Below are 12,821 nucleotides of genomic sequence, written 5' to 3' on the forward strand. Positions count from 1 at the left end.
TCAGCATGGTACCCCCTAGTTCCATCCATGTTGAAGAAAATGGTGGTTCTTTGTCGTTTCTAATGGCTGAGTAATATTCCATTGTATATATACCACATCTACTTTATCCATTCATCTTTCTATGGACACTGAGGCTCCTTCCACAGTTTTGCTATTGTGGACATTACTGCTATATACACTGGGGGACAGATGTCCAGCCGAATCACTGCATCTGTATATTTGGGGTAAATCCCCAGCACTGCAATTGCTGGGTCATAGGGCAGTTCTAGTTTAACTCTTTGAAGAACCTCTGCACAGTTCTCCAGAGTGGCTGCACCAGTTCACATTCCCACCAACAGTGCAAGAGGGTTCCCCTTTCTCCACTTCCTCTGCAACATTTGCTGTTTCTTGTCTTGTTAATTTTCCCCATTCTCACTGGTGTGAGGTGGGATCTCATTGTGGTTTTGATTTGTATTTCCCTGATGGCAAGTGATGCAGAGAATTTTCTCATGTGCGTGTTGGCCATGTCTATGTCTTCCTCTGTGAGATTTCTCTTCATGTCTTTTGCCCATTTCATGATTGGATTGTTTGTTTCTTTGGTGTTGAGTTTAATAAGTTCTTTATAGATCTTGGAAACTAGCCCTTTATCTGATAGGTCATTTGCAAATATCTTCTCCCATTCTGTAGGTTGTCTTTGAGTTTTGTTGACTGTATCCTTTGCTGTGCAGAAGCTTTTTATCTTGATGAAGTCCCAATAATTCATTTTTGCTTTTGTTTCTCTTGCCTTTGTAGATGTGTCTTGCAAGAGGTTGCTGTGGCCAAGTTCAAAAATGGTGTTGCCTGAGTTCTCCTCTAGGATTTTGATGGAATCTTGTCTCACATTTAGATCTTTTATGCATTTTGAGTTTATCTTTGTGTATGGTGTAAGAGAATGGTCTAGTTTCATTCTTCTGCATGAGGATGTCCAATTCTCCCACCACCATTAATTGAAGAGACTCTCTTTTTTCCAGTGGATAGTATTTCCTGCTTTGTTGAATATTAGTTAACCATAAAGGTCCACTTCTGGATTCTGTTCCATTGATCTATGTGTCTGTTTTTGTGCCAGTACCATACTGTCTTGATGATCACAGCTTTGTAGTACAACTTGAAATCTGGGATTGTGATGCCCCTGGCACTGGTTTTCTTTTTCAATATTCCCCTGGCCTTCAGGGTCTTTTCTGATTGCACACAAATTTTAAGATGATTTGTTCCAACTCTGAAGAAAGTCCATGGTATTTTGACAGTGATTGCATTAAATGTGTAAATTGCTCTGGGTAGCATTGACATTTTCACACTATTAATTCTTCCAATCCATGAGCATGGAATATTTTTCCATCTCTTTGTGTCTTCCTCAATTTCTTTCAGAAGTGTTCTGTAGTTTTTAGGGTATAGATCCTTTCCCTCTTTGGTTAGGTTTATTCCTAGGTATCATATGCTTTTGGGTGCAATTGTAAATGGGGTTGCCTCCTTAATTTCTCTTTCTTCAGTCTCATTGTGAGTGTATAGAAATGCCACTGATTTCTGGGCACTGATTTTGTACCCTGCCGCACTGCCGAATTACTGTATGAGTTCTAGCAATCTTGGGGTGGAGTCTTTTGTGTCTTCTATGTACAGTATCACGTCATCGGCGAAGAGGGAGAGTTTGACTTCTTCTTTGCCAATTTGAATGCCTTTGATTTCTTTTTGTTGCCCGATTGCTGAGGCTAGGACTTCCAGTACTATGTTGAATAGCAGTGGTGAGAGTGGACATCCCTGTCGTGTTCCTGAACTTAGGGGAAGGCTCCCAGTGTTTCCCCATGAAGAATGATATTTGCTATGGGATTTTTGTAGATGGCTTTTAAGATGCTGAAGAATATTCCCTCTATCCCTACACTCTGAAGAGTTTTGATCAGGAATGGATGCTGTATTTTGTCAAATGCTTTCTCTCTATCTATTGAAAGGATATCATTCTCGTTTTTTATCTTGTTGATATGTCTATCACGTTGATTGCTTTACGAGTGTTGAACCAGCCTTGCATCCCGGGGATAAATCCCACTTGGTCATGGTGAATAATCTTCTTAATGTATTGTTGGATCCTACTGGCTAGTATCTTGTTGAAAATTTTTGCATCTGTGTTCATCGGGGATATTGGTCTATAATTCTCCTTTTTGGTGGGGTCTTTGTCTGGTTTTGGAATTAAAGTGATGCTGGCCTCATAAAACAAGTTTGGAAGTATTCCGTCCCTTTCTATCTTTTGGAAAGCTTTAGTAAATAGGTATTGTTTCTTCTCTAAACGTTTGATAGAATTCCCCTGGGAAGCCATCTGGCCCTGGACTTTTGTATCTTGGGAGGTTTTTGATGACTGTTTCAAATACCCCCCTGGTTATCGGCCTGTTAAGGTTTTTTATTTCTTCCTGTTCCAGTTTTGATAGTTTGTGGTTTTCCAGAAATGTGTCCATTTCTTCTAGATTGCCTAATTTATTGGCATATAGCTGCTCATAATATGTTTTTAAGATCATTTTATTTCCTTGGTATTGTTGGTGATCTCTCCTTTTTCATTCATGATTTTATTAATTTGAGTCTTTTCTCTCATTTTTTTAATAAGCCTGGCTTATTAATTCTTTCAAAGAACCAACTCCTGGTTTTGTTGATCTGTTCTACAGTTCTTCTGGTCTCTATTTCATTGAGTTCTGCTGAATCTTTATTAATTCTCTTCCTCTGCTAGGTGTAGGATCTATTTGCTGTTTCTCCAGCACCCTTAGGTGGAAGGTTAGCTTTTGTATTTGAGTTCTTTCCAATTTGTGGATGGATGCTTGTTTTGGGATGTATTTCCCCCTCAGGACTTCTTTTGCTGTATCCCAAAGATTTTGAACAGTTGTATCTTCATTCTCATTAGTTTCCATGAATCTTTTTAATTCTTCTCTAATTTCCTGGTTGACCCTTTCATCTTTTAGCAGGATGGTCCTTAACCTACATGTGTTTGAAATCCTTTAAAACTTGAGTTGGCAGATGCCCTGTCTTACTGTCACTCAAAGAGAGTCAATCCAAAACTTCTTGTGATTTAGTTCTAGTTTCAAAGCATTATGGTCTGAAAATATGCAGGGGACAATCCCAATCTTTTGGTAACAGTTGAGACCTGATTTCTGACCCAGTAGGTAGTGTATTCCAGAGAAAGTCCCATGTGTACTTGAGAAGAATGTGTATTCAGTTGCGTTTGGATGTAAAGTTCTGTAGATACCTGCGAAATCCATCTGGCCCAGTGTATCATTTAAAGCTCTTGTTTCTTTGGAAATGTGCTTAGAAGATCTGTCGATTATATAAAGCGCTGTGTTCAAACCACCAAGTAGAAGTGTGTTATTATCTAAGTAAGTCTTAACTTTGGTAATTAATTGATTGATATACTTGGCAGCTCCCACACTCGGGGCATATATATTCATGATTGTTAGGTCTTCTTGTTGGATAGATCCTTTAAGTATGATATAATGTCCCTCTTCATCTCTTACTACAGTCTTTGGGATAAACTTTAATTTATCTGATGTAAGGATGGCTACCCCTGCTTTCTTTTGAGGACCATTTGAATGGTAAATGGTTCTCCAACCATTTATTTTCAGGCTGTAGATGTCCTTACAACTAAAATGAGTCTCTTGTAGACAGCAAATAGATGTGTCTTGCTTTTTTATCCAGTCTGAAACCCTGCGCCTTTTGATCAGGTCATTAAGTCCATTCACGTTCAGAGTTACTATTGAAAGATATGAATTTAGTGTCATCATATTACCTATTCAGTCCCTGTTCTTGTGGATTATTTATTTAGGCTTCCTCTTTCTTTGAGAGTTCTCCTTCATATTTCTTGCAGAGCTGGTTTGGTGGTCACATATTCTTTCAGTTTCTGCCTATCTTGGAAGCTCTTTATCTCTCTTTCTATTCTGAATGACAGCCTTGCTGGATAAAATATTCTTGGTTGCATGTTCTTCTTATTTAGGACCCTGAATATATCCTGCCAGCCCTTTCTGGCCTGCCAGGTCTCTGTGGAGAGGTCTGTTGTTATTCTGATACTTCTCCCCATAAATGTTAAGGATCTCGTGTCTCTTGCTGCTTTTAGGATTTTCTCTTTATCTTTGGAATTTGCAAGTTTCACTATTAAATTCAGGTGTTGAACGGTTTTTATTGATTTTAGGGGGCAACCTCTCTATCTCCTGGATCTGAATGCCTGTTTCCTCTCCCAGATTAGGGAAGTTCTCAGCTATGATTTGTTCAAATACAGTTTCTGGACCTCTGTCCCTTTCGGCGCCCTCGGGAACCCCAATTGAAGGTAGATTTTTCCTCCTGAGGCTGTCATTTATTTCCCTTAACCTATCCTCATGATCTTTTAATTGTCTCTTTTTTCCTCAGATTCCTTCCTTGCCATCAACTTGTCTTCTATGTTGCTCACTCATTCTTCTACCTTGTTAATTCTCATCGTTAGGACCTCCCGTTTGGATTGCAAATCATTTAATTGATTTTTAATTTTGGCCTGATTAGATCTAAATTATGCAGTCATGAAGTCTCTTGAATCCTTTATGCTTTTTTCTAGAGCCTCCAGTAGCTTTATTTTTTTTAACTTTTATTTATTTTATTTATTTATGATAGTCACAGAGAGAGAGAGAGGCAGAGACATAGGCAGAGGGAGAAGCAGGCTTCATGCACCGGGAGCCTGATGTGGGATTCGATCCCGGGTCTCCAGGATCGTGCCCTGGGCCAAAGGCAGGCGCCAAACCGCTGCACCACCCAGGGATCCCTCAATTTATTCTTTTAAAAGATGCTCTGATTCTGTCATAAGAGATTCTGCTACTTAGAGCAATTCAATAACTACCATTTTCAGGAAACAAAAGGAATGAAATTGATGACTCTTGGATTAAAATGCCAGTGAATCTTGTGTTTTGTGAAAAATAGCCACATTGTTGTGTTATTGCTAGGAAATGTTTGAAATGTTTATGTAGTTAACTAGCATCATCTGGTCAGGGAAGTCTTCTCAGGATCCCATCCACAGAGAACTCTAATTTGTTTATTTAAATATTACTTTAAAAATTCCCCAAATGGGAACTGCAATATTTTAGTCATGATGATGTAATTAGTTTCCAAGAAGCATCGGATAGCTTAAATGTATTTGAAGGCTGTAATATAGTTGCTATATTCTGAATGAAATTATGAGAGAATTCTAGAAATATTTAGAGTTATGTCCATTTCCCTTCTCATACCCTGTGTCCTTTTCCCTATGCTCTAGTTTCCATAAGTCTTATGTGAACTGTACTTAAAGATGCCAAATCCATGTCTGCTAAATGAATGAAAGAACAAAACACATAGGTCCCTGTGAATCCTTAGAATTTAATGCTCATCTTCTTCTCAGGCAAAGAGACTTGTTATTCCTCAAATTGCCTTATACCTGCCAAGAGAGATTAGTCCTGTAAAAATTCTTATCTGGAAATCTTTTATCTTTTTCTTTATGGCAGAAAACCTTTCTTAAAAAATTTAATTACAGTAACCCCCCATATCTGTAGGGGACACATTGCAAGACCCCCAGTGGATGCCTGAAAACACAAATCGTACCAAACCCTATATATGCTATAATTCTTCCCATACATACACATCTATGATAAAGTGTACTTTATAAATTAGGTACAGTAAGAGGCCAACAAAAATAAAATGGAAAAACTTATAGCAACATACTGTAATAAAAGTTACATGAATGTGGTTTCTGTCTCTCAAAATATCTTATTGTACTATACTCACCTTTCTTATGCTGATGTGAGATAGTAACATGCCTACATGATGAGGTGAAGTGAGGTGATTAGCATGGGTATGATGTAGCATTAGACCACTACTGATCTTCTGGGGATACATCAGAAGGATGATCTGCTTCAAGACTGTGGTCAATTGTGGTAACTGAAACTGTGGAAAGCAAAACTGCAGATAAGGAGACACTGCTGTAATTATAGGCAAATTTTGTAACTGAAAGGTAAAAGCATTTTTATTGTGCATTAAATGTTTTCACATAGATTCTTTTACATTTTCATAGGGTAGTAGATATAGCTAATCCCAATCTCTACTTCTCTTCTACTTCTGGGTATGATGAAGACTATATTTTCCTACCCCTTAAGGTCAGTCATGGTCTGACAAATGAAATGTGAGGGGAGATTATGTGTCATCAGCAATAAACACTGGTGCCCAACTGTCTAGCCCATTCTTTCCCTTCTGTGCAAAGCAGACATCGTATGATATGGAGAGACTACCTGGAAAAGAGCACCCAATCATCCATGTTGATTTTAAGTCACTGAAATTGTGGTGTTTGTTGCCACATGTAACCTAGCTCATGTGCTTCAGAATATCACCAGTCTGTCTTCACATACAATCTTTCTTCAAGACCACATATATATATATTTTTTCTTTCACTAACAGTGAAAGAAAAAAATCATCAAATCATCAAAGTGTAGTTTCCCTATGTCTTTCCTTTTAGAAGTTCACTATTGATGCTCTAGAAATTTAAGAGCCCTAGAGATAGAGCATCAGTCTCTGTGAGATGGTTAAGTTCAGGTGTAAAAGATAAATAAAAAAATATTTCCTTAAACATGACAATTAAATTTTCTTTTACATAAAAGAAGCTGAGCTTGAAATCTAGGGCCCATAGAGTAGAACCACAGCGCCTCCAAAAATCCAAGCTTTATCTTTCTGTTCTACCTTCCTTAGTTCTTGGTTTTATCTTCAACGTTACTCTTTGGTCTAAGATAGCAACCACAGCTCCAGCTATTGCACTGTCATCCAGGCCTGCAGTAAGAGAAAGAAGAAAATGAGAAAAGAATGTCCTATTCAGCTTTCTCTAAGCAGCCTTCATGATTCTTCCTGGAAATTCTCTACACTTCCTTTTATACCTCTATATAAAAATTCTTTTAGGGGAACCCTGGGTGGCTCAGTGGCTTAGTGCCTGCCTTTGGCCCAGGGCGCGATCCTGGAGTCCCGGGATTGAGTCGGGCGTCAGATTCCTGGCATGAAGCCTGCTTCTCCCTCTGTCTTTGTCTCTGCCTCTCTCTCTCTCTCACTCTCTCTCTGTCTATCACGAATAAATAAATAAGTAAATCTTTTTAAAAAATTATTTTAAGCCCTTAAAATCTACTACCCCTACTCATCCTCCAAATACGTAATGACATCACTCTCAAGTATTATGCTTTTTTCTCTTTTCTTGACAACTTAAAATGATCCTTTTTTTATTTCAAATCCTGTTGACACCTATTATAACTTGGAACTCTTACAAGTTGAAATACTACTACTCTCTCTTGCTTCCCCTTTTCCATCTTTGATTATTCCTTTCCTTATGTTTTTAATTTACTATATCACATGATATCCTCCATAGTTCAATACTTGGCTTTTAATATAATTCTACATATATACACACCTGAACTTTTCCTTATCACTGACAAAGTAAGCTTATCTTTCTTATTTGAAGAAAATTCACTAATAGATATTTACTGCTGGATGTTCAGAGGAATCGTTAAAATTAAGGAAAAAATATGACATATGAGAACACCATAATTTGTTGGTGACAGCAAAACAGCCTAAAACAAAATTGAAAATGACAAAGCACCTATTGTTTAAGTATATTGATTGGATATAACTTATATTCTTTTATGTGAGGAGATTATAATTTATCTTAAGAATTATGGTTTTTTTGGAGCTCTGCCTCAAAGCAAGGTATTAAGTAATAATACTGGCTTAACTTATATGTAATGCAAGTTCTACAAGGTCATGAATACTTTAACTTGAAAAATATTATTTACTCTTTGCTTTTTCAAAAAGAAGATATATTCATTTCACATTTTAAGGCATGAGCTTATATGAGTCCATTTCACAGCAATATAATCACATTCATATATTCATATTTCTTTGGCATTACTGGAATGAGAGTACCTAAGTGGATAAAGTTGGTTATTGATAGATTTTCAACATGAAGTTGACCCTTGGCGTTTATGTCTATGAGTCCCTTATAAGGTACTCTCTGCAAGTGAGTGGTAACTGTTAAGTTGAATAGGGACTTTAGATAAACCAGGTACTTTACTTTAGACAGTAGATCAACTTAGGATATGTATATAGACAAAACTTCTTGGAACATTATTTTTCCTGTCTGCCATTTCTCAGCACAGTCTCAGCTATGTATCTTTTTTATATGTTCCCATAGCACCCCCATTTGGTCTATCAGACACTCATAATATTCTAATTATTAGTTTACTTAAATGTCTCCTATTCTGTGGGCCTCTTGTTATGAAACATTGATCATTAATCTTTGTATTCTAGACTATTTGGAAACCCCAAATGCTATATTACATTTGGAAATATCAAATAGTATATTTTGTAAAACTACTTGCTCTTTGAAAAAATAAAGAAAAAATGAATATGAGCCTTTATGGTGCAAATTTATTCAGATTTTCCCTTCTATTTGTACACATACCAATCAGGATTTGCAAATACTTCAACTGAATTGTTGCATTTATTCATTTATTTTGCAACAGATATTTATTGATGTCTACCTAAGCGGATCATAGTGCTGGATACTGGAGATACAAAAGTAAATAAGACCAGGAACAGTGCAGAGAAAATAAGCCCTCAATGACTTGAATACACATTAATGTCAGTTAATTTTACAGATGGTAATTCTACAGTGCATTAATTTTAAAGGATTTTTTAAATTTTGCATCAGAGGTACTCATGCAATGTGTAAATAATCTCCTCTAGTGCTTTAGTAAATAATTTTGTATAATCATTTTCTGTGTCTTAAATTGTATATACACATATCTGTAGTTAGATAATCTTCATTTGCTTCTAATTGAAAAATACATAAATGCTTTCTTCAGCTATATGGTGAAATTTGTAAATAGAATATGCTTTATTTGGATGGCTATAACAGTTCCAAATCATAATTTTAGAAGACTTTGGATCACTTATTTATATACTTTTTTAAATTTCATGATTAAATGATTTCTTATATCACTAAAAATGACTATTTCCACTTGGACGGATACAACTCACTTATACAGTAGATTCATATACCGGAAATAAATCTTGCTGTTTACCATAGCGCATATGTAAGCTTGCTCCCCACTAAAAACACTGCTGAAATTAACTGCCTTCCATGGGTTTTGATTCTCCTCACTTTGTGCTTTGGTTTTAGCCCTTTCGTTCTTCATTTGCCCATTTATCTTTTCCTCCTGTGAGATAATAGGCAAGACCACTGTTCATCAGGAGAAGAAACAGAAAACCGTGACTTGTGAAGAGGGAGAAGGAAATACACATTTTGTGTATTTATCACTTCCAGGTGCCAAGAAAGCGGGCAGTGAAAAAGAACCATCCCAGTCTAACAGCTCCCCAGAGCAGCTCTATCGGGAATAATGTAGTGAAGGTACATCCATTTTTATTGCAATAATGCAATGTGTGAGTTCAGAAATATAAGATGTCTTATTTTTTATATTAGTTTGTTGACCAGAGGTAAACAGGGACATGATGGATTTAGATTTTAGGAATGAAAATTAGGCTAACAAAAATCAGCTATGCCTGAAAGCAAGGTTCAATAGTTAAGGTATTTGCCATTCAGACCATGTTGGTAGCTACAATGAATGCAACAATAAGGAAAAGCCAAGTCTTATTGGTATACCAACAGTAAATCTAGATCTTGAAAATAAAAGCAGTGGAAATATAAATAATTTAATTAATTATAAAATGAAGGAAAAGTAGTGAGAAGTTATTTTCCAAAAATAAAACCAAATCCCTTACCAAAGTAAGGTTTTGCAGTCAGAAAATGTATTATATTTTCCCACTTTAATTAAATATTCCGCAGGTATTTATAATGTTATAAGCCAAGCGCAATGCACCTACCAACTGTAAGATATTGGTAATTCTTTTAACTCTCTTGAAGCTAGGCAGCCCTGGTGGCTCAGCGGTTTAGCGCCGCCTTCAGCCCAGGGCCTGATCCTGGAGACCCAGGATTGAGTCCCACGTTGGGCTCCCTCCATGGAGCCTGTTTCTCCCTGTGTCTCTACCTCTCTCTCTTTCTCTCTGTGTCTCTCATGAATAAATAAATAAAATCTTAAAAAAAAAACTCTCTTGAAGCTCAGTTTCTTCTTTTGTTTAAGATAGGGATTTTTAGGGCAGCCCGGATGTCTCAGCAATTTAGCTCAACTTTTGGCTCCGGGGTATAATCCTGGGAGACCTAGGATGGAGTCCCACATCAGGCTCCCTGCATGGAGCCTGCTTCTCTCTCTACCTGTGTCTCTGCCTCTCTCTCTCTCTCTCTCATGAATAAATAAATAAAACCTTTAAAAAAATAGAGATTTTTAAAATCCCCTACTGAGGATTCAAATGAGATAACATATCAAAGAACATTTTAAGTTCTAAAGCACTGTGCTAATATCAATTTTGAAAGTCCTTGTACTTTACAGTCTTACCTTAAATTGACTTTGTACTAAAAAAAAAATTGACTTTGTACTTCTGTAACCATCTGGTAGACTGAGTTAATTTTATGTGTTGAATAACTATTTCTGGTGTCCATAGAAACCAGTGCATGTGTTAAAAGACATAACAATATTTAACAAATTAAAATATCAAAATTAGAAGGAATAACCATAATTGCCTTCTCAACTCAAAATATTCCAGATTTGAGTTAATCCAATTAACTTGAATTAATCCACAGTTAGTGATCACTATACAAGAATTCCTTTGAGTGAAAAATAGAAGGTATTTCAAGAGATGAAAAGTTTATTTGAAAAAAAAAAACTAATAACAGTTAAATGCTATGCCTGAACTCATTGGATAGTGAACTACAAAAAAATTTTTTAAAGGTGCAAATAGCACTTATCTGACAATTGGAGAGATTTAAATTTGTTGTGCATATTAGATAAGAATATAAATATATTGCTAATTTTCTCCAGTTGTGATAATGGCTTTATACTTACAGAGTAAAATTACAAGCCACAGTATGAGAAACAATCCACAAAACATATAAATGGTGGTAAGATGGCAGAGGAGTAGGTGCCTCAACTCACCTGGCTCCACCAACTTACCTAGATTACTTTCAAATCATACTGAAAACCTATGAATTCGACCTGAGATTTAAAGAGAGAACAGCTGGAACGCTACAGAGAGAAGGGTTTTCACTTCTAACAAGGTGGAAAAAAAATAAAATAAAAAAGAATCAAGGGGGGATCCCTGGGTGGCTCAGCGGTTTAGCCCCCGCCTTCGGCCCAGGGCATGATCCTGGGGTCCCGGATGGAGTCCCACGTCAGGCCACTGCATGGAGCCTGCTTCTCCCTCTCTCTCTCTCTCTCTCTCTTTCTCTCTCCTCTGTCTTTCATTAATAAATAAATAAAATATTTTTTTAAAAAAAGAATCAAGTGGGGGAAGGCCCCCACGAGGCCGGGCTAAGGCGGGGTGGCGAGAGGCTCCGGGACCGGAGAGCCCAGCCCCAGAGAAGCAGGAACTTTAAAAAAATCCACACCGGTTTCTTCCTGGACTGAAAGGCGCTTAGCAGGGAAATTGAGCCGAATGGCAGGAGGGTCAGTGAAGCCTCCAGTTTCCCGGAGTCACTAATAGAGGAAGTGCCCCGGGGAGAAAGCACGCCCCACGCTGCGGGAAATCTCAGTGAAGGGCTGGAGCACGCGGCCGGCGGGGCCTCGGGAGAAGCCGGTGGGGCAGGTGCGGGCTCCGGGCCGAGGGGGCGGTGCCCTGCTGCCTTGGGGAGCCGCGCCCGGAGCGCTATTGCAGCAGAACAGGCCCCAGATCCCAGGGCACTAGGAGACACAGCAGGTGATCCTTCACTCCCCCAGGAAAGGCGGAGGCAGGGAGGGCCCAGGATGGTGAGGACTGTCCTGCCACCCGGCAATCCCAAGCAGTACACAGCGATAGTTACTGCGAGAGCTGCCCCCAGGGCTAGAGACCTGGCCTCCACCCGTGGTGTGGTTCCTCCTGGTGTCACCCTGTGCCTGGGACAGAGTGAGGCCCCAGGGAAGAGGGGCCTCACAGGATAAACAGCTCCCACTGAGCTGTGCACCTGGCAGGGGGCTGGGCAGCTCCTCCAGGGGCACACACCTGAGAATCATCACAGAAGGCCCCTCCCCCAGAAGACCACCTAGAAGGACAGGGGAAAAGCAAGTTATTGACCAAGCAGCACTGGAAAGTTCCAGGGGAAGTCAAGGGATTTACAGTATATAGAATCAGAGGATACTCCCCCATGTCTTTTTTTTTTTTCTGTTTGTTCGGCCCCCACCCCTTTATTTCTTTTTTCTCTCTTTTTCTCCTCTTTCCAGTACAACTTGTTTTTGGCCACCCTGCACTGAGCAAAATAACTAGAAGGAAAAACTCACCACAAAAGAAAGAATCAGAAACAGTCCTCTCTCCCACAGAGTTACAAACTTTGGATTACAATTCAATGTCAGAACGCCAATTCAGAAGCACAATTATGAAGCTACTGGAGGCTCTAGAAAAAAGCATAAAGGATTCAAGAGACTTCATGACTGCATAATTTAGATCTAATCAGGCCAAAATTAAAAATCAATTAAATGAGATGCAATCCAAACGATGAGAATTAAAGAGGTAGAAGAATGAGTGAGCAACATAGAAGACAAGTTGATGGCAAGGAAGGAAGCTGAGGAAAAAAGAGACAAACAATGAAAAGATCATGAGGATAGGTTAAGGGAAATAAATGACAACCTCAGAAGGAAAAATATACGTTCAGTTGGGGTTCCCGAGGGCGCCGAAAGGGACAGAGGTCCAGAAACTGTATTTGAACAAATCATAGCTGAGAACTTCCC

The 12,821-nt window shown here is 38.4% G+C and overlaps 1 protein-coding gene across 11 annotated transcripts in view; it reads right to left on the reverse strand.

The window, feature by feature from the left end:
* The window catches only part of HTR1F (5-hydroxytryptamine receptor 1F), a 156,096-nt gene that overhangs the window by 36,567 nt on the left and 106,708 nt on the right, over nucleotides 1-12,821 (reverse strand). For 10 of the 11 annotated variants that reach the window (XM_038581178.1, XM_038581177.1, XM_038581173.1 and 7 more), the window contains 2 exons: nucleotides 6,709-6,795; nucleotides 5,764-5,937 (listed from right to left, as the gene is read on the reverse strand). The exons of the other annotated variant lie outside the window; for it this stretch is intronic. The gene's annotated coding sequence lies outside the window, so the exon portion shown is untranslated. The remainder of the gene's footprint in view (nucleotides 1-5,763; nucleotides 5,938-6,708; nucleotides 6,796-12,821) is intronic. 11 annotated transcript variants of the gene reach the window in all.

The sequence above is a fragment of the Canis lupus genome, chromosome 31 (genome assembly GCF_011100685.1).
Source record: "Canis lupus familiaris isolate Mischka breed German Shepherd chromosome 31, alternate assembly UU_Cfam_GSD_1.0, whole genome shotgun sequence".
Taxonomy (NCBI): domain Eukaryota; kingdom Metazoa; phylum Chordata; class Mammalia; order Carnivora; family Canidae; genus Canis; species Canis lupus.